General features: G+C 35.1%; 2 long non-coding RNA genes across 2 annotated transcripts; one reads left to right on the forward strand and one right to left on the reverse strand.

The window, feature by feature from the left end:
* Positions 1 to 1091: 1091 nt before the first annotated feature.
* Positions 1092 to 5223, reverse strand: LOC150032429 (uncharacterized). The gene is made up of 2 exons (XR_016524299.1): positions 5093 to 5223; positions 1092 to 2435 (listed from the first exon to the last, which is right to left on the reverse strand). It is a non-coding gene; the product is annotated as an uncharacterized LOC150032429 (long non-coding RNA).
* LOC150032430 (uncharacterized) lies at positions 2443 to 5607 on the forward strand. The gene is made up of 2 exons (XR_016524300.1): positions 2443 to 3432; positions 5182 to 5607. It is a non-coding gene; the product is annotated as an uncharacterized LOC150032430 (long non-coding RNA).
* The last annotated feature ends 19002 nt before the right edge of the window (positions 5608 to 24609 follow it).

The raw sequence follows: 24609 nt of genomic DNA on the forward strand, positions 1-24609 counted from the left end.
CTTCCAAGTTAAGCTTTCAAATATGAAGAGTTATAACCCTTGAAGAATTAAAGCCATCAAGAGACAATAAATCTGAAATTTTAGATTCATTCACATAATTAATCTTACATGTATCTATTTAATGTTAGGTAATTACATTTATGAGAGTAGTTCAGAATGAATGTAGCAAATACAAGTGAAAGGTTGAATCATTTCATGGTGATTTTTCAATTAGTTTAAATAGCGCAGTAATCTCCACATTTTAAGAATTGGAATTGAAATTTGAATGAATTTTCTTAGAGTTTATTCTCTCAAGCTTTGTGCTTTCTTTGTATTCTTGTGTTTAGAATGCACGATTTTAGAACTTTCAATCTAATTTGATATGTTATTGTGTTTGCTGGAAAAAAAAAGTTTGTGAAAAAAATAGGAAAAAAAAGTGATTTATCGTTTTCTTGCGATCTTTCATCTTCTTTTATTTTCTTCATATTTCAGTATACTTGTCGGAAAAATTGAAAAAAGAAATTGGCTTTTGCATCTTTTCATAAGTGATATTTAAAAAAAAAAAACGTGATTTTGTGACTTTTCACATTCTATATCATATTGAAATATTCTTACATGATTTTCATAAGAATACTATAAGATTTGCTCAAGTTTGAGATACTAGAAGATTTATGATTTATGTCATCGAAGAAGAAATTATCATGTGACTTACGTTAATGATGACAATTTTTGGAAAAATTTTAGAGAAAGGTTGCCAAAGTTGAGCCAATCCATTGATTACATAGGTCAATTGAATGAAAATTTGAAGTTACAAAAGTTAGCCACGAAGAATCATGCCACGTGAGCTATTGAAAATCAAGAAGATAGTCCATTGCTAGAAATTGTTCAACTCATATTCCAAATGAGGAAATTCATTCACAAGTTGAAAAGAAAAATTCCATGGAGAGCACCGAGATGTTTGAGATTGGAGTCATGACAAAAACTCTAGAAAAATGTGAGGAGAAAGAAGAGACTCGAAAAAGAGAGAAAAGTGAGACAATAGAGAAAAAAGAAACACAAAAGAGTTGCTGTGAAGACAAATATGAAAGTGAGAAAAATCTTGAGAGTGGTGGTTTTTCGTATCCAAACAAAATTCTCTCATCCTATCATTTTTCTTGTGTTCTTGATAATCCAATGGAGTCATTGCAAAAGGCGTCCATACATCAAGTTCATATATAATTCTAAAGAAGATATTACCATCCAATTGTTGTTACATGTTCGAAATGATGACTACAAAGTTGCGTTACAAAGTGATCCTTAAGATTTAAGGACAAATCCTCTCGAAGAAGAGGAGAATGATAAGCAAATAATTAGTAATGATTAGCTCAAACATTAAATAAGTTACTTCCAAGCTAAGCTTCCTAATAGAGTTAAAAAGTTGTATCCTTTCATGCATCAAAAGTCAACTTTTCATCCAAAAGTCACAATGAACCTAAAAATTAAGATTCATTCATAACTATAATGAATTATGTACTAATTCAATCTCATGCATTTATATTTATTAGGTAGTTGAAAGGGTGTTGGATGAATTTAGACAATTAGATGAAATGGTGTGTCTTTTCAAAATGTCTTTATTAGTATAAATACTAATGTACTTTTGACATTTTAAAACAATATTTTGAATTTAAATGAAAATTTTCTTAGAGCTTCATCTCGCAAGCTTATGTTTTCTTTGTATTATTGTGTTTAGAATGCATGTTTTTAGAGCAAACAAGGAAGAATCAAGTCACACAATCTATTCCAAATCAAGAAGATTGCCCAATTCTTCAAGATGACAAAACCGATTCCAAATGGTGGAGATCACTCTCAAGTTGAAAAGAAAGATTCCAATGGTGATGTTATTGAGAAGAATGAGGGTGATCATTAAAGTTTGAGAGATGAATTAAAAGGTGAAGTAGTTATGGAACGCAAGGAGAAATTTCAAGTACGTGTTGTGAATGAGACCATAACAAATTCTCTAGAGAAAGTGGGAATAGTTTGGAGATTGAGAAAACATCAGAAAATGAGACATTAGAGTCAAAAGAAAAAGAAGAGAATGTGATTAAGAGTGGAAGTGAAGAAAAATATTCATGAGAAAAAAATCATGGGAGTAGTTTTCCACCTAAACTTCCTATTATATGTTGCATTGAAAGCACGATGGGGGATGGTCAATTTTGAAAATTTTCATCTAAGACGATTAGTGTGGAGTGCGCTACAAATAAATTTCATATTTGATTTTGGAGGAGTCGAGCCTTTCAAACTTCTTTCCAAAGTTCGAAACAATGATTACAAAATTGCGTTACACGACCATCTAAGATCCGAGAAAGAATCTTCTCGACGAAGGGAGAATGATAAGCAAATAATTAACAATGATTAGAAACTAGAGCATTAAAAGGTTTGCTTCCAAGTTAAGCTTCCAAATATGAAGAGTTGCAATCCTTCGAGAATCAAAATTACCAAGAGATACAATAAATACGACAATAAATATGAAATTTTAGATTCATCCATACAATTAATCTAACATGTATTTATTTAATGTTATTTATTTACATTTATGAGAGTAGTTGAAAGAGTATTAGATGAATGTAGCCAAAATAGATGAAAGGTTTTTTTCAATTAGTTTAAATAAGGTGGTAATCTCCACATTTTAAGAATGAGACTTTGAATTTGAATGAAAAATATCTTAGAGTTTATCTCTCAACCTTTATGCATTCTTTGTATTCTTGTGTTTAGAATGCATGTTTTAAAACTTTCAATCTAGTTTGATCCATTAGATTGGGGAGAGTTCAAAATCTTGAAGTTCGGAACAAATTCTCATTTCTTCTTGATCATCGATCAATCTTTCAAGCCAAATATGTTTAAATTTCTTGAGGTTACTTATCAATTAGTTAATCGGGGTTATTCTTATTATTGTTGTGAGGTTCACCTGGAATAAGGGGAGTTCTCAAACGTGATTGAGGTAGTTTCTTTTATCAATAGGTTATAAGAGAGATGTGCATTTTAATGTGATTAAAATGCATATTATATGATTAATTAAGTGAGTTAATTAATCATATTATATATTATATTATATGATAATATAATGCATATTTAATAACTCCCCATTACAAGGGAGTTATTCCTTCACGATGGATGGGAGTTAAAATAACTCTCTTCCCCTCTTCCTATCTAACTGTGTTTTTACATAATAGATGAGAGGTTGATGAATACGTGATATTGCAAGAAGAAAACCCTCTCTGAAATTTCCTTTCCCAAAATCTGCCTGCATTTACTTTTCCTTCTCCCAAAAACTCTAAAGGAGACCACACTTCTTCTTCCTTGCCGGAGAATAGCGAGATAACTACGTGGTGGTGTCTAGTATTTTGGTATTCCCGTTTGTACATATTCGAGATTGTGATCTTAAAGAGGAATTTTGAGAAGACATTATCTTCAAGGGTAAACTCTTCTTTTCCCTCTAACTCTTTGTAGAAAGCATGTTTGTAGGTTTTATTTTGTTTATCCTGTTGTACATAATACTGTATGTTCTTCTTTGATTTTGATGTTTTTCAAAATTCAAATTCAATTGCACGGTGTTCACACGCTTTGGCGAGAAATTCGATTCCTTTCATTGATATTAGAGACAAATCGTGCATTTTGATTTTCAATTTGAAATGAAAATCAGAGAAAAAGTGGGTAATATTCTGCATTGTGAATATTGGGTATTGCAAATAGATGTTTTAAATTTTGACACTAAGAATGTGACTATAGTTGTAAGGGCTCATTTTTTTAGCATTTAAATTACACTATCGAGTCTGTGTTCTTGCCTTTGGCAACTGTTGCTGAAGAAGGAGAGCAAGAACATAATTTGTGAGATCAAGATCGAAGCAGAGAATTGCATTCTCTACTAGAGCATAAGGCATAACGTTGCAACACTGTGCTTTATGCTACGACATAGAAAGCCCAGTGTAGCTACGCTCGACAACAACATTGCAATGTTGCGGTCGAGAGAAGCGTAACATTACACTATGACAACTACGCTACCCATCGTACCTACGATCGACAGGAGTGTCACTACATTCTGAACGGTTGACACGCGCGCGAGGAGTTGTATCCAACTATGGGTTTGATCCTTGGTGGCAATTTTAGCAATAGTTTTTTTGGATGTTCTATTCGAATTTATGTAAATTTATTTAATTAATTAAATTGATATAATTTGATTATATTGATTTAATTAATTTTTTTAGGGGCACCAAAATTTGGTTTATTTTGCTATTTATTTAATTTATGCATTTGATGTATGATTAAATATTATATGTTGCATAATGCATGCTACATAGTTTTAAAATCTCGCCTTAGGATAAACATTAATCATGCATCATATTTAATATAAGTATTATGTTATATAGTTGCATGATCCTATAAACATGTACATGCATCATATTTAATATTAATGTTATATTATATGGATGCATGTTTCATTAAACATATTCATGCATCATACTTTAATATAAATGTTATATTGTATGATAGGTATGTTTTATTTTCTTTAGAGATTAATATAAATGCTATATTATAGGATGAAAATGGTAATGCATTGAGCATGATATTACTTAGTAAATATAAATGTTATATTTATTAATGTCATTAGATGTATGTTATAGGTTTTAATGTTTCATTAATTTACAAAAGTTATAAGTTTAATGACCTAGATTAAAATTTATAATGAGTTGCATGTAAACATAGATCTTAAATAATTTTAAATGGTTTAAAATTAATTCACTTAGACTTATGTTAAAAATATTTCTAATATGATTAGAAATAGATTAATTTTTTATATTTGTTTTAATTCGATTAAAATGAATGCAATAAAAAAAATTATAAAATAATTATGAGTCTTTTGTCTAAAGAATGTTTTGTCCAATGATTGAGGTATTTAAGCGGATGGAAACGGAACACCTCTATCTAGGAACTGATTGAATTAGATAAATATTTTATATGTATGCAATACATGATTAAATTTATTAAGTGTTTAATAAATTATAATTATATATTGTTAAACTATCCGAGGTAAAAGTTATATTTAGCCAATTTAACAATAGACTAGATAAATTCTTACCTTATTCTTCTTCCTCAAGATTTTCCCTCCTCTTCCATTCTCTTCTTCTTCTTCAACCTTTTCTTTTATTTTTATTGCTTATTTTTCAGATGGCTTGCTGACTTTAGGTTCACCAGAATCGAATTTCGTCTGCTGGAACTCGAGCTGCTCGTCGGAGGTCACGCGTCGTTCGCCGGGAGTCACGCCATTCGAGATGCGAAGCGTCAGATCTGTGTAGCTGTCGGTGTTAGTCTTCGTCGAAGGAACTGCGTTCGCCGGGCGTCTCTACGGATCTGATTCTCGTCTGCCCAGCTGCGGGGTTTGCCAGAGCTGCAGATCTGCACAACGGAAATCGCGTCGTTGAATGGGTCGCCGGAATGTATGCTCGTTGGAGAATTTCTCTATGAACACTTCCTCTAACTAAACTCAAATTCTCACCTCCACCCCTTTGTGTATTTCCTTCTCATCTCTCTACTGCTTATTCTCCATTTGTGCTTTTAGCTCACCTCTCTCCTCCATGTCTCTGCTCATTGTGTATTTTACCCTCTTTTTTAGGCCATTAATATGGATTAAGACAGAATTTGTTAAGAGGATGGGGGGAGAAAGAAATGTGAAGGGGTTGAAGGAAGGGGAAGACTAAGTCAATGAAAAAAGAAGATTTTTTAAAAAATTATTTTATTTTAAATATTTATTTGTTTACTTGTTTATTTATATTTTTTAACCTTTTTTTAACTTCTAATTTTACTTTTAAATAAAAATTAAATAAAAAAAACTTTTCTTTATCTTTTTAGATTTTCGTTAATAGGGATAAAATAAAATATAACTTTAAAATCGAGTTGGACTAAATACGATGTCTACAAAACTATTGGATTGTTTTGAATTTAGAACATCAATGAAACTTTGTAATTCATTCAAATGACTCTCCTGACCTGTGAAAAGATTCTATAGCTTTTGAGAATCTACTTCAGGCCAAAGAGAGTTTAAGTCAACTTGAATAGTAGTAGTAATGTCATTTAAAAGAGCTAAAGCTTTTTGATAAGTGGATGTGGCTAGCAATATCCAGCTAGTAGGGTTCAAATACAAGTATTATTTCTCCCATCAAATTTCCAACAATAGCATCTTGTCCCATAGAACCACAAAAAACTACTACATTTGAATTGATTTTGTATGAGTGTAACAGAGGGGGATGCCACGGTGAAGAGTAGACAATGTGATCCTTCGTGGTTGTGATAGAGTTATGGTAGCCTAATGTAGAATGGGTCACCAAGGCAACACTAACATCTACACCATTTAAGCGTCCAATTGATTGACGAATGTAGACTAGCTTCAATCCAATACCATTTGGAGGGTGCCTAGTCAAACCATGGCCAAGTTCCTCCATAAAATCATAAATCATTGGATTGGGTCCTTCAATGCATGTTAGGACTCCCAAATAACAAGTCCATTGTGTCGTTTCCATAAAGTTGTCGCAATGAGGGTGAAAGGACGAATCTTCGTCGAACAAAAAATCCGAATAACCTTGAACAATAAGGCAAAGTTAGAAACTTGTAAATCAAATAATTTAGAACTCGAGGACTAGATTTTTCAAACAAGCTGAAGAATATTTGATCCCAATAGCTTGTTTTTCCCTAATAACAAGTTCTTATAAAAGATTTGTGACAAATCTATCAACTATAGATAGATGTTTACTGTTAAAATAGGATAGTGAGTATAAAATCTGTAAAAGAGAGAGTTTTTATCTTTTGGTAGCTTTCAAAGAAATAAAACTTCCCTTTCCCGTGGATGTAGGCTATAATTTATCAAACCACGTTTTAATCTTTTGGTAGGCTTCAAATAAATAAAACTTCCCCTTCCCTTGGACGTAGGCTATAATTTGTCGAACCACGTACATCATTGTCTTCTTCTTCTCCTCCTTTATTTCCTCTGTGTGCATGCTTGAGCTCTGCAATTTATCTTTATAAAATTGCCATTGGAAACTTACACAGAGTCAGAGAGAAGTGAGAGCTTTTGCATTTTTCGAGAGAGAGTGTATTTTACATTCTGATTCAAAATCAAAAGGAATTCAATTAAAATATGAAAAGAATGATCTCACACGTGTTTTCTCTTCAAGTTGGAGATGTGGCTGCTTTCTCTCCACACACAACAACTAACCCCCTTAAATTGGATCTTTTCTCCTCTAAAATTTGGGCCTACAAATTAAAAGTAAAAACTTAAAAAACTGGTATCAGAGCATAACAAGTATCAAAAAAACATTTCTTGGAGGATCAAGATTCAAATTCAAATCATCAATGGCAGTTGCAAGGTTTGAAGTTGAGAAATTTGATGAAAATGGTGATTTTGGCTTATCAGAGTCATCCTTGGCCAACAGAAGGCTCACAAGGCCCTTTTAGATCCATTAACTCTTCCAAATATAGTGATAGCACAAGCAAAAGAAGATTGGGAGCTAGCATCTTATGGTACTCTAGTCCTAAATCTCAATGACAAGTTTTGAGGCAAGTCCTCGATCAAGAGACAACCTACAAGATCTGGACTAAATTGGAAGACCTATTTGTCACTAAGGATATTCCTAAACTGTTAGGATTAGTATCCCAATTCTCCCGGAGTCTCGTAGTTTGTAAACTGTACACATTGTTATGAATAAAATAAGAGTTATTTTATTTTGCATTTACTTGTATCCAATAAAAAAAAGTTTCATGGTTATTGTATGTAAACTTAAGCATGTATATGAGATATATAAGTAGATCATGCCTTAAGTGATAACCTAAAAAGGTCTGTAGTATAAGGATTAAGGAGGGATACCTGAGCTTAGTGACACTACGGATACGACCCACTTTGTAGAGGTTTACAAGTATTGTGAACTATTATATATAGTAAATCCTGATCATTTATGTAAAGACATGCGAGCGGGGGTGTCCTATACAAAGAGTTTGTATAAGATCGAACTACGAGATGACTAATCTATCTCGTAGATTTATTTATCTCGTAGTCCTAGTCCCACTAGGTGACCCTCAAATACGTTAGCCGAAAGGGCCTTTATAAAAGAATCAACTAAATTTTCTTTTGAGGCTATCTGTGTGACGATCACGTCTCCTCGTTGTACTATTCCCTGATGAGATGGTATTTGTACTTGATGTGCTTTCCGCGTTTAAAGCTTCTTGGGTCTTTGGAATTTTCAACTTCTCCACTATTATCACAATAGAGAGTGATCGACAGGTGTATATATGGGACCATTTCCAAATCGGTCAAGAACTTTCTAAGTCATGCTGCTTCCTTTGGCTGCTTCACACGCAACTACATATTCCGCTTCCATGGTATAGTCAACATACAATTTTACTTGATATTCCTCCATACTATAGCTTCTCCATTCTAACTGAATACTGATCCCGAAGTTGATTTCCTTGAATCCACATCGGTCTGAAAATCAGAATTAGTGTATCCTGTAAAGATCAGATGCTTAGTACCATACACGAGCATGTAGTCCCTCGTTCTCCGAAGATACTTGAGAATGTTCTTAACGGTAGTCCAATGATCGTATCCAGTATTGGACTGATATCTACTGACTATTTCAACTGCATAGCATTTGTCGAAGCGTGTACATAATATGGCATACATCAAACTTCCAACTGCTGAAGCATAGGGGATTTATTTCATAACCTCAACCTCTTGAGGTGTCTTAGGACATTGTTCCTTAGACAAATGAATTCTATGTCTGAAAGGTAACATGCCTCTCTTGGAATTTTGCATTTTATAACTAAACAACATCTTGTCTATATAACATGCCTGAGATAATGCCAACGTCACGTTCTTGTGATTTTAAACTATTTGGATCCCAAGAACATATTGTGCATCTCCCAAATCCTTCATTTGGAATTGTGATGCCAACCATCTCTTAATATCAACTAGGAATCCTACTTCATTTTCAATTAGTAGAATATCAACAACATATAAAACAAGAAAAGCTATAGTCTTGTTGACAATCTTCTTATAAACACAAGGTTCATCAACGTTCTGTTCAAAGCCATAAGATTTGATCGCAGTGTCAAATGTCATATTCCAGGATCGAGATGCTTGTTTCAACCCATAAATGGATCTTTTGATCATTTTATCCTCAAGATAGGACTCACATGGTGAAAGAGTGTTGTCTTTTAACTAATTTAGAAGTCCACTCTTAACCAATCTCCAAATTCTATTGAGATTAATGTGACCCAGACTTAAGTGCCAAAGATAGGCATTAAGAGAAATTTTTTGTTTCTTATTTTGAGTTTCAACTGTTTTAAACATCTCTATATTAAAAAAAAACCTTTTACCTCAATTAGTCTTAACACATAAGTTACTTTCCAGTTTTGTAGAACATATTTTAATACCTTTTGAAATAATGAATACTTCATTATATTCAAAAGAGACTTTGTATTTTTATTCTAGCAAACATGAGATAGATATTAAATTCCTCCTCATGGGAGGAATGTAATAAACATTTTCAAGTAAAATTAATCTATCTTCAATAAATAGCTTCAACTTTTCAACTGCTTTAGCTGAGACAACCTCCCCAGTCCCTACCTTAAAGGTTATTTCGCCTTTTGTAAGCTACTTTCAGAAACTAGTTTCCTGAATGAAAGCATAAATATGATTAGCGACACCTGAATCTAATATCTAGGTTAATTTATCATTTTCCACTAAATATGTCTCAATGACAAGTAAATCATATTTTCTCATCTACGACATTCGTGTTTATTACTTTCAACATATCTAGAACTTGTTCATTAACAGAGGTTATATCCTTTATGTCATGGTTATAAACATTTTCAAGAATATCGTTGCTAACCAATTGTCTAAAATTTTTTTGTAACAAATCCATTATTTCTTTAGCAGAAACCATGTTCTTGAATTTCTTAGCTAGTATTTTGGTTATATTTGCTAACATATGGCTTCAGGTGCCCTTTTCATTTGCCTTAGTCTATCTGTCATATGCATTCCAAACTTTTTGGTTTACTGATGAGTTGGGAGATAAAAGACATTCCTCTGATAAAATAAATTTTAAATCATCATCTACTAGTATTGTGTTTATATTTGATGTTGGAAAATTAAGACCGTTAAACTTGTCGGAAGCGAGTAATTTAGAAGAATTCGACATGCTAAAAATATAAACAAATTCTAACAGCAAATTGCTTTTAAAACCAAAAAAAAATTAGCAAAAGTAATAATGTACCTAAATTTCATTATTTATTTGCAACGATACTTTAGTGAATCAGAATAAATGCTAACAAGGGGCAGTCAAATACTCCTTCACTGAAGCAAGACATTCTTGACTAAATATTAATTCTAGAATAACTCTTATTCCTATAGTTATTTAATTACCGCTTTTGGTTAAGAACTTATTAACATTTAGTAATGCTCATAAGTGTAACCTCCATTTTCAGACCTCAAAGGTTGGTCCTAATGATGATACCGAATTGGAGAGTCAAGGTTGGGAATGGACCTTAGAAATCCTATCCATTTTTGGAGTATGAGTTTTTCCGAATCTCATGTTACAACCTTCCAAGAGGATAGCCGCCGTAAAAAGACTAGCTTATGTCACCTAAAAATGACAAGCATGTGCAACATAGGAATCTCACGGTCCAAACTAATGGAAAAGACTGCAGGGCACGTTGACATACATCCTTCACCCACTTACTATGAACTACTTCCCCTATTCACCTTACTATTGATCCATGCAAACACTTCTCGAAAGAAGATCACTCCAAGGGTGACACGAAGCCAAGCATGAATCTCACGGTGTGAACTCTTAGGGACGTGAGAGTTAAGAATAACATATCGTATATGTTATTAAATCTCCCATTGAAGTGTGCAATTTGTTTTTGAGTAAATATTTACTTAGGTCCATTCGGCTAATAAACATCCTAAGTCTAGGTGATTTTCCAAATATAACCTTTATATTTGGATTTAACCTACGATAACTAGGTGATAAACCAGTTTTAAAACCTCACATCACTCATGCATACTCATAAAACCGGGTTAACAATGCTCAATTATTTGGCCATAATCCCCAGGTAGCAAGTGTTTCGTAAACCGTCAACTTAAATACCTCCAGTCTTAGACAGAATTATAGACTGGTTGAGTTTGTAACCAGAATTTTACAAGATAACGACCTATTTTAACTATCAAAACAAGTTACTATTTGTTAATCCCAGGTGAGCATGCATCTTATCTTTTTTATGGATTTTAAATGTCTAATCCATTTTATAACAACTTATAAAATTTTAGACATGATTTTCGTCCATAACATACGTCAAGCATTTCAATATTTAATATAACTATTTATATTAAACACTTGAAATCCTAACACATGCATACTATACATTATAACTATTTATAACATACTTTCAATGCATGCTACATGCTTCCTATGGTGGGATTTTAAATCTACATGACATACTATATGCACATACAAGATTTATTTAATTATAACATACATTCACAATGCATAAATAATTAAACACACTGATATGGATTAGTTTTGGCATCTTAAGCAATCAACATAAATTATTATAATAATAATTAAAAATAGCTTCAATCAACCTCTGACCGCACGAACCGACCCGAATCGGACCTCCAACGCTCCAAAATGGGCTGAACCGGTCCTCCACGAACTAAACCGACTGAATCGGTCCACTCTCAAACCGCCTAAGTCGCACTGCACATGTTCTGGGTTGGGATGAACAACGTTGCAACGCTACATCCCAGTATTGCAATGCCATTGGCTGTCTAAAGGGCATCGTTGCGATGCTCTATGGGTAGTGTTGCATTGATGGAATTAGAGTGCTCAAGATCTTAATTATTTTAGCATAGAAACATGCAAGTTCACAAACTAGAATATAGGGTTTTGAAGGTATACCTTTGAAGAACTCTTCAATCTTTAAATCCAGCTTGATCTTCACTCCAAATGCTTGTAGACCACCATTTGATCTTCCTACTATTCTCTAGAATTTTAGACTAAATTGTGGGATCCAAAATGAGCTGAATTTAGGAAAGATTGAAGAGAAAATCTGGTCTTTGGTGTTAAAGGGTTATTGAAGAACCTTTCTTCAACTAAATTTTCAGAAAAGTCCACATTCTATGTCCTTTCTTCAGCTAAAATGAATTTGATCTACATACCACTCCATTTCACCATAGATTGACACCAAATCCATTGTCTATTTAGGTGAAAATGTTGATGGATTAAGTGGGAAAAACCAACTTAGTCACTTTTCCAAATTTTAATCAATTTTTTAATTTTTATTTTTAATTTCAATTTCAAAACTTAAATTAAGACAAAAAATTGATTTTATATTTGAATTTTCATAAAATTCAAATTTTCTTTTAAATAAAATTAATTCAAACAATTAATTTTTAAATAAAATTGATTTAAATAATTAATTAAAAATTTTAATTAATTGAATTAATTTAATATCAAATATTAAATCAATTAAACATCAATTCATGTATTTAAATCAAATTTAAATATAATCCAATTCTCCAATTTCGTTTAATTTGATAATTAAACGTATAATTATATCGTATGTAATTATTGATTCTGTTAATTCAAATTTGAATGTTTCAAATTTACTCATCATGCTATTCTAAAGTTTAATCAATTTGTGAGCTAGTAGGGGGACTAAATGGACCTACAGATCATGATCTCCAAAGATCTAAGATTAACCGACTAAACTTTTTAACCTAATTAACCAACATTCGTTAACTATCGGGTCACTCCACTAAAGCCGAGTAGTTGCACTCCCTTCACGGTAGATATGTTTCTATCCACTTCATTTAACCATAATCAATAAGTTGACTCTTCATAAGTTATTCGTAATAACGATTGGGTCAAAAATTGTTTTACCCCCAAGATTACATCTTGCTCTTTAAGTCTAATCCTCTAATGAACAATTGGTTTGTGATCTAATTACTAAACCAAGTCCTCCTCAGCCCAATGAGAGGGTAGGACTCGTTGTCCAAGAACCGGAGTCAGTACTTAAGGGAACAACCTTTCTACTATCGCTAAAAGTAGGTAGGAGTATATTCCATCTTGCACCCTATGTCTTCAGCTATCTGTGCGGTTTTACCCTCAAATGGGAGGCTTATTGAGCCAACACTATTGAGCCAATGCTCACCCATGCAAATCTAAGGATAATCTAGAATAAATAGGAGTTTATAGTTAACTCAGAATTAAGGTCAAGTTACCTAGGTCATCGCTTTGAAATAGTTAGTCTTAAACAGTAAACAACGTTATAAAGTAAGAGTGACTTATTTCTTGGTCTGGTCTTATAAAAACTCTTTGCATGGAACTGAAGGATCTCATATCGTAGAGTTCCATGAGCACGTTCGGACCGCTCCGATCTCACAGTGACCGAAATACATATTATATATTCAATACAAAAAGTTATGCAAACAAAACTTAATTAATGGCATGCTAAGACAAAGATATAACAACAAGGGAAAGAGTTCCATATCAGTTGAAGACAGTCTTCATACTGTGGAACTCCAACGCAGTGGAAAACCTCCAATCGATCTACCAACGGCCAGCGAAAACATCGACAGCAGCAGCACAAACAACGCGAACTCACGACTACAACAGGGACGACACCACCACTAAAGAGCCCCGGGTATTCTCAGAATGAAAACCCAAAGGGTGGGCTTTAGTGAATTTGGTAGAGGAAGGAGGAACACGAATCGTATAGGCGATAAGCAAGTGGGAGAAAAAATGACGTTATCGCATAGCAGAAGTGCTTATCGTTTAGGAGGAGCTACACGATCATGTAGTATTTACTGAACAATCGTTTAGGAAAAGCTACACGATAGTTTAGTAAAATCGGCACACTATACGATCGTTTAGAGAAGCTATCCGATCGTATAGGCGATAGTGTGCAATCGTTTAGCGCAAGGTGGATGATTGTTTATGCGGAGAAGAGCTATCGTATAGTCTCTCAAGCGATCATTTACTTTCACCAACACGCACGCGTTTTCGAATTCTCTTCAAGCGATCTGACGACGGACGTTCAAAATGAAAACCTTTTCCATTTTAATTCATCGGTTATAATAACCAACGCTGCCCACTAACCCACGTACGAACGTGAAATTTTTGGCATAATTATCTTATAATTAACCAATTAATTAATAATAAATATAATCATATTATATTTGTTACCCTATAGTTTGTTATCACATATCTACTATAGTATTTTCTCCTCTACTTGATATAAATCATATTTATATCTAATTTCTTCCAAAATAATGTATCTCATACATTTAACCAATTATATCATATATAATTAACCAGTCCAATTATATCATATGTAATCAAACTTCCTCTTGTCAATTTGAACATTTTAAATTAACCCAAATACTAGTTCTCGACTTTATACAAGCTACCCATGGGACCTAATGGACCTGTGGCTCGAAGCTCCAACGGTCCGTGAATAGCTGACTAAACTCTTTAGCCACGAGATCTACCATCTGTTAACTGTCAGGCATTCTACTAAAGACCAACAGCTAAATTCTTCTTACCATAGATATATTTCTGTGTCCATCGGATATAACCAATCATGAGTATGATGACCTTTCACAGATGCTCATAAGTACAGCTGGACTAAATTACCGTTATGCCCCTGTAGTTACATCTCACTTCTTAAGTACCACTGATTCCTCTAATAAACAATACAACATAGTCCAACTATGTATGAACACCTCTCGGGTCAGGAGAAGGTGTGTGGCCTCACATCATTCAAGCCCCGGAATCAGCCCTTAAGGGAGCTATCTATCTTCTTACCCCTGCCTTAGGGAAGGAGTGAATTCCATCTTGTGTAACTGAGTTCCCAACTCCCAAATCAGACAAATTCCCAAAATGGTAGGTTTAAATCGGCGAACTGGCCACTCGCACCTATACAAATCAAAGGACTGCCCTCAATGGCAGGAGTTTCCAACTCACTCAGGGTTGAGGTCATGTTATCTATGGTCATCCTAGTGATGTGAAGTCTCTGTCATGAACGGTGTTATATAACGAGATGTTGACACTTCGTGGTCAGGTCTTATACAAACTCTTTGTATAGGACGTCCCCGCTCGTATGTCCCCAACACGAATGATCAGAATCAGACCATCTGTGATAAGTCACAACACTTGTGACCATTCAACAAAGCAGGCGGCATCCGTAGCGTTACCAGGATAAGGTTTCCCTCCTTTATCTATATACTACAGACCATTTTGATTATCACTCAAGACATGATCCACTTATATGTCACCACATACATGCTTGAGTCATATACAGATAACCAGGGATTTTATGTTTATTGGTTTGTGGTAAAGCAAATAAAACAAGTAACTGAGCAAAATACTAAAATGTGAAGTAAATATCATATGTTAATAACATAAGCGTTCGTACAAACTGTTTACAAACTACAGGACACGAGACTTTAGGGCATCAACCCCAACAGGATTAACAAATAGCAACTTATTTCGATAGTTAAACTAGGTCATTATCATGTAAAATTCTGGTTACAAACTCAACTGGGCTATAATTCTATCTAAGGCTGGAGGTATTTAAGTTGACGGTTTATGGAACACCTGCTACTTGAGGATTATAGCCAAATAATTGAGCATTGTTAACTCGATTTTTATGAGTATGCATGAGTGATGTGAGGTTTTAAAACTGGTTTATCACCTAGTCATCATAGGTTAAATCCAAATATAAAACTTATATTTGGAAAATCACCTAGACTTAGGATGTTTATTAGCTAAAATGGACGTAAGTAAATATTTACTCAAAACAAATAGAACATTTCAATGGGACATTAATAACATATACGATATGTTATTCTTAGCTCTCACATCCCTAAGAGTTCACACCGTGAGATTCATGCTCAGTTTCGTGTCACCCTTGGAGTGACCTCCATTCAAGAAGTGTTTGCATGGGTCAATAGTAAGGTGAATAGGGGAAGTAGTTCGTAGTAAGTGGGTGAAGGATGTGTGTCAACGTGTCCTGCGGACTCTTCTATTAGTTTGGACTGGGAGATTCCTATGTTGCACATGTTTGTCATTTTTAGGCGACATAAACTAGTCATTTTACGAGGGCTATCACCTCGAAAGGTTGTAACATGGGATTCGGAACAACTCAAACTCCAAAAATGGATAGGATTTCTTAGGTCCATTCTCAACCTTGACTCTCCAATTCGGTAGTATCATTGGGACCAACCTCTGAGGTCTGAAAATGGAGGTTACACTTACGAGAATTACTAAGCGTTAGTAAGTTCTTGATCAAAAATGGTAATTAAATGACTATAGGAATAAGAGTTATTCTAGAATTAGTATTTAGTCAAGAATGTCTTGCTTCAGTGAAAGAGTATTTGACTGCCCCTCGGTAGCATCTATTCTGACTCACTAAAGTATCGTTGCAAATAAATAATGAAATTTAGGTACATTATTACTTTTGCTAACTTTTTTTTTTTTTTTTTTGGTTTTAAAAGCAATTTTCTGACTAGAATTTTTTTATATTTTCAGCATGTCGAATTCTTCTAAATTACTCGCTTCCGACAAGTTTAACGGTCTTAATTTTTCAACATCAAATATAAACACAATACTAGTAGATGATGATTTAAAATTTATTTTATCAGAGAATTTCCTCTTTCTCCCAGCTAATCAGCAAACCAAAAAGTTTGGAATGCATATGATAGATAGATTAAGGCAAATGAAAAGGGTACCTGAAGCCATATCTTAGCGAATATATCCAATATACTAGCTAAGAAATTCAAGAACATGGTTTCTGCTAAAGAAATCATGAATTCGTTACAAACATTTTTTAGACAATTGGTTAGCAATGATATTCTTGAAAATGTTTATAACCATGACATAAAGGATAGAACCTTTGTTAGTGAACAAGTTCTGGATATGTTAAAAGTAATAAACACGAATGTCATAGATGAGAAAATTAAAAAAGCACAACAAAGTAAATATGATTTACTTGTCATTGAGACATGTTTAGTGGAAAATGATAAATTAACCTTGATATTAGATTCAGGTGCCGCTAATCATGTTTATGCTTTCGCTTAGGAAACTAGTTCCTGGAAGTAGCTAACAGAAGGCGAAATAACCTTTAAAATAGGGACCGGGGAGGTTGTCTCAGCTAAAGCAGTGGGAAATTTGAAGTTATTTATTGAAGATAGATTCATTTTACTTGAAAATGTCTATTACATTCCTTCCATGAGGAGGAATTTAATATCTATCTCATGTTTGCTAGAATAAAAATACAAAGTCTCTTTCGAATATAATGAAGTATTCATTATTTCAAAAGGTATTAAAATATATTCTGCAAAATTGGAAAGTAACTTATATGTTAAGAATAATTGAGGTAAAATTTGTTTTGAATATAGAGACGTTTAAAACAACTAAAACTCAAAATAAGAAACAAAAAAACTTCTCATAATGCCCATCTTTGGCAGTTAGACTGAGTCACATTAATCTCAATAGGATTTGGAGATTGGTTAAGAGTAGACTTCTAAATTAGTTAGAAGACAACACTCTTCCACCATGTGAGTCCTATCTTGAGGATAAAATGACCAAAAGATATTTTACAGGAAAAGGTCTTAGAGCCAAAGAACCCTTAGAGCTCATACATTCAAAGCTCTATGGTCCGATGAATGTTAAAGCACGAAAAGGGTATGAATATTTCATAAGCTTTATTGATGATTATTACTGTTGGCTACATTTACCTAGTGCATCATAAGTCTAAAACCTTTGAAAAGTACAAGGAATATAAGGCAGAGGTTGAGAACCAATTAGGTAAAAAGATTAAAACACTTCGATCGGATTGAGGTGGCGAGTATATGGACTTAAAATTCTAGGACTATTTGATAGAACATGGAATTTAATCTCAACTCACAACACCCAGTACACTTCAACAGAATGAGGTAGCGGAAAGGAGAAATAGAACCCTGTTTGAACATGATTCGTTCGATGATGAGTTATTCTCAGTTGCCTAACTCTTTTTTAGGACATGCAGTAGATGCTGCTTTGTATATTTTGAATATGGTTCCCTCGAAAAGTGTTTCAAAAATACCTTATGAGTTATGGAGAGGACGTAAAGGTAGTTTACGTCACTTCAGGATTTGGGGATGTCCAGCACATGTGTTAGTGCAAAACCCAAAAAAACTAGAACATCATTCAAAAGTATGCCTATTTGTAGCCTACCCCAAAGAGACAAAAGGTGATTTATTCTATGATCTTCATGAAGATAAATTATTTGTATCAACAATGCAACCTTCTTAGAGAAAAATCGCATAAAAAATCAACAACCTCGCAGTAAGCTAGTATTAAATGGTAATCTTGAGGAGACCATCTATATGCAGTTGAGTTGTATGTCCTAAAACTTATAGTTTGTAAAATTAAACATATTCTATTTGCAATAAAGATGTTATTGAGGTTTTATTCAATAAAACTATTATTGAATATGTAAATTGCACTAAATCCAACAAACTAAGATCCACGGCTATTACATGAGTATTTGTACTTTATGTGGAGAAAGAAGAGAGGATCAAGTTCAAGTAGATAGCCAAAATGGTCTATAGTATATGGATAAGGTTGGGTACCTTATTCTGGGGACACTTCCGGATGTGACCCACTTTGTATTTAGTACAAACGATATGATCCTGAATCGTTCATGTTGAGACATGCGAGTGAGGGTGTTTCTGTTGGGGTTGGCGCCCTAAAGTCTTGTGGCCTATAGTTTGTAAACAATTTGTACGAACTTTTATGTTGTTAATATATGATATTTACTTCACATCTTGTATTTTTGCTCGGTTACTTGTTTTATTTGCTTTACCACAAACCAATAAACATAAAATCCCTAGTTATCTGTATGTGACTCAAGAATGTATGTAGTGACATAAGAGTGGATCATGCTTGAGTGATAACCAAAATGGTCTGTAGTATATGGATATAAGAGGAAAACCTTATCCTGGTAATGCTACGGATGTGGCCTACTTTGTGGAATGGTCACAAGTGTTGCAACGAAATCCTTCAATTTGTATCAGAGCCAGGTTCTAATACTCTGATTTCATCTGTTGCAACGAAATGAAATATACATTCATGGTGGGTGCATTTCTACGCTGTTTAATTGTTAAATTTGCTGTGGATGTGCGGGATTAATGGATGTTTTCAGGATGATTATCATCGGTTTGATTTAGATCCTTTTACATTTTCGATTGTTTGTAAAGGCCCCTGCATTTTAGGGCATTAATAATCGTTATCGAGTCTGTATTCAAAGTTTGTTTGAAGTTTTGAGTCGTTCGTCGAAGTTCTAGGTAAGCCTTGCGGCTCTTCGAGGAAGGAGGCGATCTAGGGTTGATCGCATCGTGCAGAAGAAGTTCTACGCGATTGCTGTCCATCACATTGTAAAGATGAAGGAGTACGCGATCGCTGATGAACGCATCGGTTAAACAATGGTGAATGCGATCAAGAGTTGGTCGCATCAGGTTGACGATCGAGTACGCGATCGTTGCGTATCGAGTCGTGTAGACGATGAGATGCTCGCGGATCGCTTAACGCATGGGTGCACTAGACAATTGTTTAGGTCAGCAAGCTTCATTGCTTAGTAACTAACTAAACGATCGCTTAGTATCGCAAGGTAAATCGTATACCTGGATGCACGTATCGTGTAGACGATGAAAAGCTCACGTATCGTTTAAAGCATGCATGCTAGACGATCGTTTAGGTCAACAAGCTTCATTGCTTAGTAACTGACTAAACGATCGCTTAGTAACGCAAGGTAAATTGTTTACCTGTCGTCGCACTACACGATCGCATAGACGATCAGGCTTCGCAGCTTCATCATCGTCTACGCAATCGTGTACTTATGCTTCTATCGTCTAGTGCGCGCTGAACTATCGTCTACCTACTGGAGTTTGCTACCCCATGAAGACCTTCTGGCGGTTCAAGACCCAGTTCGCCTGTGAACCGGTTTGCTCGATGAAAAATATAATAGATAGGGTTTTTCATTCCAGATTTTTTGTAAAGGCTCATCCCGGTCCATTAATCCTTTGTTTATTACATGCGATGTATGTTTATTATATGTCATATGGTATGCACATATAATAATTCCCACCTTAGGTTAAGCAATGGTCATGCATCATCTCTTTATTGTAATTGTTATAGTTTAGAGACGCATGATTTAATTATGTAAGAGCATGCTCATGCATCATATAATATAAGAGTTATATTTATGCATGCATAAAAAGTATTGACATGCATCATCATTATATTATAATTGTTATAGTATAAGGGTGAATGATAACATGTTTGCTTGGTTGTTACGCGTTATATAAAAGTTATATATAGTAATGACCGGACATTGCATGAAGAATGACACATAGGTTATTTTATAAATGTTATAAACGCCTCGTTGTGTGCAATAGTTTTAGTTGTTTCTTTTTAAAAGTTAAAAAGAAATTATAACTAAAAATAATAAGAAAGACATGCATGCTAACTTAGGTTTAATTCATGGTTTTGAAATGTTTAAAACTTGGATCACATAGACCTAAGATCACGGTTCTAATATGATTAGTAACCCTAAGGCTTTAATCTTTTAATCAGTTTAATAGGATTAAATTGGCTAATAAAAGGTTAAAGTGTAGCAAATCTATCTATAAGGGACCTTTTGTCTAAGGCGAATTCTGTTTAGGTTGGGGTATTTAAGTTGACGGAAATATAACACCCCGACCTGGGAACTTACCTGGAAAGGTGAATTAGATAGATTTGATGCATGCATGCAAGTTAAGGACGGTCCATTAAAGTGTTTAAATGTGACTACTTGAACTTGTTCATATTTCATAGACAAACGTTGTTTATGAGTAGAGTTTAAAAAGATGACTTAGACTAAAATTAGTAATCAGATTGTCTAGGTTAATGAATCTCTAGGTAGAACATTCAGTTGGAGGTACTTAAGGCATAAAATGCTTCACTTAAACCTTTCACTTTCTCCTACCGTAAGATCTATCCTTGGCCTCGTGGCACCTTTGGCGTGTCCCCCTAACGGATGGTGTTTGGGTAGGTTAATATCAAGGTGGATGGAGAGAGTGTTCATAGTAAGTGGGAGCAGGAAGTGCGACAACATATCCCTCGGTCTCTCTAGTTAGGTTGAATAAAGTTACTGTGCATCGCCTCGAGGCACCCTGGGAGTATCCTTCTAAAGGATGACAGTTTTGCGCGTTTCTTTATTTGATCCCTGTAAGAGGATAAGGTAACTTATTCTATTATCCTAATTTGTCTTTTCCCTATGGTAAGCGCATTAGGGTGGGACTCTGGCACCAAAAGCGAGGGGTTACACTTATGCTGAATAGTTAAAGATTAACGATTCTAGACCGAAAAATGGTGGCTTTTAGGTTCAGTTCCAAGAATTGGTTCTGCCTAATGGTTGAGAATGTCTCATCCCAGCAAAGGGGCAACTGATCATCCCACTGGTGGCGTTTGTCCTGCCTCACTGGGGCATCATTGCAAAATAGAAGTCTATAACTTAGGGTACTTGAAACTGTTTTTGCAAAACTGATTGGTTTAAAAGTCGTTTAGCAAAATCTAATAAAGCTTTGTTCGTATTTTTTAGCAACATTTTCAAAATGGCATAAGCCACGTTAGCATTGCTAAGTGTTGAAAAACTTACTGGCGATAATTCGCAACATGGAAACATATGATCACGACGATCCTGATCATCGAAGATCTCATGTTCACTCTCACGGAGGCTTGTCCTTCTATTCCAGCTCCTAATACCGCTCGAAATGTTTGGGAGGCATACGAGCGATGGACAAGGGCGAATGAGAAGGCCCGAGCCTACATCTTAGCAAGTCTTCTTGAAATCTTGGCCAAGAAACATGAGCCTATGGTCTCAGCGCGTGAGATCATGGAGTCCCTGCGGGGGATGTTTGGATAACCGTCTGAATAGCTTATGCATGAGGCTCTTAAATACATATTCAACTCCAAAATGGAAGAAGGCACTTATGTTCGTGAACATGTGCTAAACATGATGGTCCATTTTAATGTGGTGGAGTTCAATGGGTCTACCATCGATGAGGGCAGCCAAGTTAGCATAATCATGTATTCTTCGTCGGAAAGCTTCCTGCACTTTGTTAGCAATGTGATTCTTAACAAAGTGAAATATAACCTTACAACTCTCCTCAACGAGTAGCAGACATACCAATCTTTACTGAAAAGTAAGGACAGGCAGAAGGGTGAGCCAAATGTTGCTTCATCCTCCAGGACGTTCCATAGAGGTTCGACCTCATGAACGAAGTCTGTACCTTCTGCTTCTAACTCTGCCAAGGGAAAGAAGAGGAATGGTGGTAAGGGAAAAGGGAAGGCACCTGCTAACCCACCGCTTGTCGCCCCAAGGAGGCGTCCACAAGTTGCTAAAGGAAAGTGTTTCCACTGTAACAAAGATGGACACTGGAAGAGGAACTGTCCTTGGTATCTAAAAGAGAAGAAAGCGGCCAAGGCTAAGGCCAAGATGGGTAAAGGTAAATGTGATTTACTTGTGCTTGAAACTTGTTTAGTGGAGAATGATGATTCTGCCTGGATAATTGATTCAGGCGCCACTAATCATGTTTTTTATTCTTTTCAGTGGATTAGATCTTGGCGGCAGCTGGAGGCTGGTGAGATAACGATGCGAGAAGGCACCGAGCACGTCGTCTCAACTGTGGCAGTAGGAGAACTCCAGTTAGCTTTACAGAATAGGTTTCTTGTTTTACATAATGTATATATTGTTCCTGAACTAAAGAGGAACCTTATTTCTGTAAAGTGTTTATTGCAATGTAAATATACTATCTCGTTTATGTGGATAAAGTGTTTATTCATAAAGATGGTGTTTTTATTTACACAGAAAATCTGGAATCGAATTTAGATGTGTTAAGGCTGTTAGCCATTAATTCCCTCCATAATACTGAATTGTTCAGAACTGTCATAACTCAATCAAAACGTCGACGAATTTCTCCAAAAGAAAATGCCCAACTTTGGCATCTTTGTTTAGGTTACATAAATCTCAATAGGATTGAGAGATTGGTGAATAATGGACTTCTAAGTAAGTTAGAAGAAAATTCTTTACCTGTGTACGAATCTTGCCTTGAGGGTAAGATGACTAAACGACATTTTACTGGAAAAGGTTATAGAGTCAAGGAGCCTCTTGAGTTAGTATATTCCGACCTTTGTGGTCCTATGAATGTGCGAGCCCAAGGTAGCTATGAGTATTTTATCAATTTCACTGATGATTACTCCAGGTACGGGTATGTTTATCTTATGCAACGGAAGTCTGAATTCTTTGAAAAGTTCAAAGAGTTCAAGGCTGAAGTTGAAAGAGCATTGGATAGACGGATTAAAACACTTCAATTGGATTGAGGTGAAGAGTTTTTGGATTCGGCATTCCAAGACTATTTGATAGAACATGGAATCGTTTCCCAACTCTCAGTGCTGGGTACACCTCAGTCGAATGGTGTAGCGGAAAGGAGAAATATGACCTTGTTAGACATGGTTCGTTTGATGATGAGTTATGCTTCCTTACCGAACTTGTTTTGGGGTTTCGCAGTGGAGACTGCGGTATACATACTCAACTGTGTTCCCTCCAAGAGTGTTGCAAGAACAGCTTTGGAATTATGGAACGAGCGTAAAGCTAGTTTATGTCACTTTTACATTTGGGGTTGCCCTGTATATGTGCTTGAGGCTAATCCCAAGAAGTTGGAACCATGGTCGAGGTTATGCCTCTTTGTAGGCTACCCTAAAGTACACAAGGGGGTTATTTTTTATGATTCGATGGACAATAGGGTGTTTGTTTCAACAAATGCTACTTTCCTGGAGGAGGATCATATAAGGGAGCACAGTCTACGAAGCAAAGTCTGTCGCGTGAGCTTTCCAATAAAACTACTGAAACTTCAACAAGAGTTGTTGAAGAGCTACATGAAAAAGGGTTGTTGATAGGAGTTCATCCAGTAGACTAGTTTCACCTCAAGAGTTGAGGGAACCTCGACGTAGTGGGAGGGTTTCAAACCCACCCGTTTGCTATCTAGGTTTCACGAAAATCCTTGCTATGGTAGCAGATGGCGACGTTGAGGATCCGTTGTCTCATAAGATGGCAATAGAGGATGTTGACGAGGATGGCGACATTGAAGAACCGTGTCTTTTTCTGGAGCTCGAGGAAATGCATCTCAAGTACACCAATTGTGTTTACAAGAAGATCATCCACGCTTCAGTAGTCTTCTTAGTGTTGTATGTAGATGATATCCTACTCATTGGGAATAATGTAGGTATACTGATTGCAGTTAAGCACTGGCTAGCGACCCAATTCTAAATGCATGATTTGGGAGAGGCTCTGTTTGTTCTAGGTATACAGATCTTTTAGGATCGTAAGAACAAAGTGCTAACACTGTCTCAGGCATCATACATTGACAAGATGTTGCTCAAGTACTCGATGCAGGACTCTAGGAGGGGCCTACTGCCTTTTAGGCATGAAGTCACTTTGTCTAAGGAAATGTGTCCTAAG

The sequence above is a fragment of the Benincasa hispida genome, chromosome 11, assembly GCF_027475165.1.
Source record: "Benincasa hispida cultivar pf3 chromosome 11, pf3_genome.v1.1, whole genome shotgun sequence".
In the NCBI taxonomy this organism is placed as follows: Eukaryota; Viridiplantae; Streptophyta; class Magnoliopsida; order Cucurbitales; family Cucurbitaceae; genus Benincasa; species Benincasa hispida.